Source organism: Musca autumnalis, unplaced genomic scaffold (assembly GCF_047663935.1).
Source record: "Musca autumnalis isolate F117 unplaced genomic scaffold, ASM4766393v1 scaffold_3, whole genome shotgun sequence".
NCBI classification, from domain to species: domain Eukaryota; kingdom Metazoa; phylum Arthropoda; class Insecta; order Diptera; family Muscidae; genus Musca; species Musca autumnalis.
This window is the reverse complement of record NW_027411866.1, coordinates 231,129,590-231,134,658: the sequence shown is the minus strand read 5'-3', so window position 1 is coordinate 231,134,658 and position 5,069 is coordinate 231,129,590. Positions and strand designations below refer to the sequence as shown.

Genomic DNA, 5,069 nt, shown 5'->3' with positions numbered 1-5,069 from the left:
ACAACACGAGTTTTATAAATTCAATTCTTTATTTAACTCTTGGGTGTAATGTTTGACTTACATTCGGCGTCGTTTCGTTATTTCGAAGGCGGTTGGTGATTTCGCACGGAATCAAGCAAAATTTATCATGATTTCGCATACAAAAATGAAATCATCTCATTTCGTGATTTCAGCGAAATCAACATCGAAATCACAGTACTCATGATATACAACCCTGTTTTGCCTAAAAAAGTTCCAAAAGTTGCAACACTTTTCACGCATCACAATAAACAAGGTAGATGGTCAATTGCTGCAAAAAAAAATTAAGTATCCAAATTTGTAAACAATGTAAAAAAATTTTAAATTATACCCTAGACAGACGGCAGCGCGTTAATTTGCATTAACTGCCTTAATTCAAATTAATTCGTGCATTATCCACATTCTTAAGTCCCGGTCCACACTAGAGTGATTTCATTGAAAAAATTGCATGAAATTATGCGTCTCTAGATCGACCTCCACATTGGAGTAAAATCATAAAATTGCTGTAGTGGGCAATTCGATTTAAGAACACCTAATTTCATGAAATTTTTTAATGAAACTCCCGCTAGTGTGGACCGGGACTAATGCACAAAATCAAAGGAAATTTAAACTGAATTTAGCAATTTCAATATGGCAATGCTGTTGAAAATAAATTGTCTTTTGTCAAATTTCCATGTTTAAGAAAATAAAAAGGGAAAGCAAATCAGCAATTTTCGCGTTTCTTCAAAATAAGTAGTGGTCTTTCTCGAGTAGAATAGCAGCTAATCGTTTTTCACGCCTTCTAACAAATCTCTTTTTCAAATTTTTATTTTCACAAAAAATGTCATTACCCACCATACCAATTCTATCGAAAATTATATCTTCCTCAAATGTTTTTTAAAGTTTTGCAATATTTTTATAATATTAAAAAGACTCACAAATATCGCGAATAAATTAAATTTATTTTTGTTTCATCGTGGTGAAAAGATCAAAGGTAGAAAGTGTATTTGTTTCGCATATTTTGGCGAAATTTTGTAAAGCTTTATGAAATGGTCTGGTGGGTACAAACAAACAACACAAACAGCTGTTTCATAAATGCAGATACTATCGTCTGTCAGGGTGAAAAATTAATTCAAATTAGGACATTTTTAATGCAAATTAACTCTGCCGTCTGTCTAGGGTATTACGTATTTTGTTAAACTTGAAAAGAATAAAGCCCTAATAAACATGTGCTTTTTTGTTTTTAAAAGCAAAGGATTGAAACAGCTTCTCCTTTTTCAATGAATTTGTTACGTACCGCCGGTTTATTGCTCTAGTGGTGGTCAGCTTAACTCGGGTGACTCTTCTCAGGACTGGTTCCCACCTGCCATCTAGTGCACGGGGTAGCACAACAAACAAAAGGGGAATTATTCCAAACACTACTGTAACGAAACAAAACACAAACACCACACACATCGTGACAGGGGAACTTTGTGGATACGTTCCTCCACTTCGCCCACCCAACCTTGACCCTTGGCTCCATGACGACAAAAAGTATTTCGTGGTCTACTTTTTATATTACAAGGGCCCCGTTTCCCACACACACTCAATTCACATCAGCTTACCCCCCTTATTTCCCTCCCTTCAGAACACAAACTAGCACATTTTCTTATATAATCAAGCAAACATAAAGGAATAATTTATTAAACTGGTCATTTCTTAATCCTACCCAGCAAAAAGTTTGCATCCACGGAAGCAGTTAAATCACTGGTGCAAGTGTCACGAAGTGCTTCTTTTTCTATGAATTCCTCAGTGAATTTTACAAGGGAGCGCGCAGAAAGGAAGCACTCCATTTTGCTTCCGCAGCACGCAGTTAGGAAGCACTCCATTTTGCTTCCGCAGCACGCAGCTAGGAAGCACTCCATTTTTACAATTTTTACCACTTTTACGAGTTTTGCGTTCCCGTACACAAAATTTGTATGAAAATCGTTTACGACTTTTACCACTTTGTAAAGTACGGGAACAGGCCATTAATAAGACATTTTAATTTTATTCTTATAGGCCGTTTATATATAACAAGGTTAACCCAGTGGGTCTGGGTTTCAAATGTCATTTCCATTGTATATACTTCAAACAAATCCTCATAAAGAAGGTTAACCCTGCAAAAAACTATAATATAAACGCCGTATTACTTTAATTTCATTTGTTGAATGAAAATTGAATTTTTTATCGTTTATACATAAAAGTGCTTGTTGGATGTAATCCAAATGTGAGGAAAAGGATTGCCTTTTTCATTAGTCCACTGGAAGCGCATCCATGCATGTAATGAAATCCTCACTCCAACTTGCACCACTTCCATTTTTTTTTTGCTGGGTAATATTCAATAGCATCAACAATAAATTTGGAACACTAACACCGATTTTAATTACTTTGTGAGTCACTGTTCAGATTATCTCCTTGTACGTATGTATAATATAAAGCGCGTTTACTTAATCATGCTAAACATCCCTAAAAGAGCTCTTTTAGGTACTAATGCTGTATTTTCACTTCCAGCCCAAATATAAATATTTATTTGTTGAAATCAACCATTTTATACGTATTAGGGGTAACCCTACACCCACATCTTCTTCGAGGAACGCGGCGTACGCGGCGTTAATTATCCTTACAAACCAAAAATCTTATATCTAACACAAATAACGAATAACACAAAATTTAGAAGTAGTTAATATTAATAATAATGGATTATAAATTTATAATAATAGATCAAGTAATAAAAAAATTAGATTTTAAGTCATTAATGATTATATTCCTTTTTTGTTACTATTTAAATTTTATACTTTTCTTTTCATTATAGATTCATGAAATTGGATGCGCGCGCGCCAGCGCGCTTTTAATAATTCTCTAGCAATTCGGATTTTTGTTAATGGTGTTCTTTTCTGTTTCTTTTGGAATTTTCTTTCGGCAAGTATTTTTATTTCTCAGTCAATTACCTGTCAACCTTTATCTTACTATGGCGTTTTCTATAATTTTTCCAGATAGTTTTTGGGGTGTTTACCAATAGCTTTAAAAAGGGGGCCACAATCTGTTACAGTGGAAAATGACCCAATGCCGGCTGTAGAGTGTTTTCTCGATTCTAAGTCTATCAACTGCCACACCACTTTTCGCCACAAAATATAGGCTCTCAAGGATAAATAATCGTGACCTCCTCCTGTCAGCACTGTGAGGAGGCCTAGTGTTCTGCTGTTTATTTGACTGGCGATATCTTTAACAGAAAAAGGAAACAAACGACAAATTCATGAACTGTAACCCTACTTTTAAGTTTAGCACATAGAATTACCTGGATTTTCTAACGGCCCAAACAAAGATATATGTTTTAATTGAACAATAAATGCTTCGAATAATAAAAACTCCAATTTGGTACCGTGTAAACTTATTCTTTAGAAAACAAATATTTCGGTTGAACTTCTTACTGATGAACACCACTAAAAAGAACCCGATTTTTCCTCTACTGAGCTTTTATACTCGGGAATGTGATGCTGATTTTCCCTCTTTTCCTTATTTTTCCTCATTTTCTCAGAATTTATTTGTTTTTCCCTTTAAACCCTGTTCTACTAAACCCTATTCCCAATTAGAGTTGTATTTTGCCAGCTGTCTATAATGAACTTGGTGCTACTCTAAATACAACTCTGAACTTGGCATTATTTTTTTTTGTTCAGACTTGCCACTAGTCGTTTCCGTATACCACTTCATTCTGAAATCGGCGACGACTGGAGTGCCACTCGAGAGAAAACCTTGCAGCAAATATTTTATAAACAAAAAAACTCCAACCACGCAACAAATTGTTAGCGACCCCAAACATTTTTGGAAGAATTCTACTTTTAGCGTGAAATTATCCATTTAGTAGAATGATATGAAAACATTTAAATTGAAAATCTAACGAGTTTTCATTCATGTTTTTCAAAATATTCAATCAAATGTGAACAATTATTAGTTTTTTAAATTCATAGCTCTGTTCCTTTACGTGCAAGAATCTTCAAGTTTTACCACTTTTTACTCGAAAAGCGTTCCTTTACTTTAGAGACCATACAATTCATATGGTAGCAGTTTACAACTACTACTACTTTTGCCGGTTTTACCATTTTTAAAAGTAAAGGAACAGGCCACATATAATTTATAGACATTTCCTTATTTTGTTTACATGTACGTTGACACAAACGTTTACAAACAAAAACAAATTTCTATGTGGTTATTGTTGAGTTGTATTTATTGTAGTATTTACTTTACCTGGTTTGTTCTATCATGATGGGTAATACACACATTTCCTTGGGGTGTATGTAAACTTTTGTCCCCATCATTTTTTGGTTTTTGTAAAATGTACCGTTATTTGTATTATGGATTATACTTTTGTTGTTTCAAATATTGTTTATTAGTGAGAAGAAATAAAACTGCATACTTGGAATTTCATAAAAATCATTACTTATCCTAAAACCCGAGATTTATGGGGTGTATGTAAACTTTTGTCCCTGACTGTATTTATTTAATTTTTAATTAAATTTAATTTCTATAAGAAATATCGCTTTAGTATTGCCTTTGAATGATCAAATGAGTGGAGAAGAATCAGAAAATTGACAAAAACATTATTTGCGTGTGTAAACTGCAGGGAAATTTTAAAAGAAATTGAGAAGAAAATTTGTCATTCCAGTTTGAACGTATAAACACGGACATAGGAGAAAGTCTTAAATCCCCAGCCGAAGGCAGGCTATATATGACAAAATTTCGAATTAAACTAAACTTATCGTCAAAACCAAGGGATTTTTTGAACTTTCGGAGCCTATACCTCGGGAAGTATGAACTTCCTGCCCATGATATATATAGTGGAATGATCAGCACTGCAAGCCCTACCTGTTCCATTTCCCCCACTTTGTAAAAGTTTTCATTTCACATTTAATAATTTTACTTTCATTTATTAATTATGTCATTCCATCCCTGATGTATTACACATTTACAGTTACGTTTCTATAATCACATAACATTAACGTAACAAATCATCTGTTTTTTTTTCTAACATTTAACATGCCCCTGTTAATGTTAAC

The 5,069-nt window shown here is 33.7% G+C and overlaps 1 long non-coding RNA gene across 1 annotated transcript; it reads right to left on the bottom strand.

The window, feature by feature from the left end:
• Nucleotides 1–3,010: 3,010 nt before the first annotated feature.
• On the bottom strand, nucleotides 3,011–3,809 carry LOC141397227 (uncharacterized). Its single transcript, XR_012411336.1, has 2 exons — nucleotides 3,314–3,809; nucleotides 3,011–3,238 (listed from the first exon to the last, which is right to left on the bottom strand). It is a non-coding gene; the product is annotated as an uncharacterized lncRNA (long non-coding RNA).
• Between the last annotated feature and the right edge of the window lie 1,260 nt (nucleotides 3,810–5,069).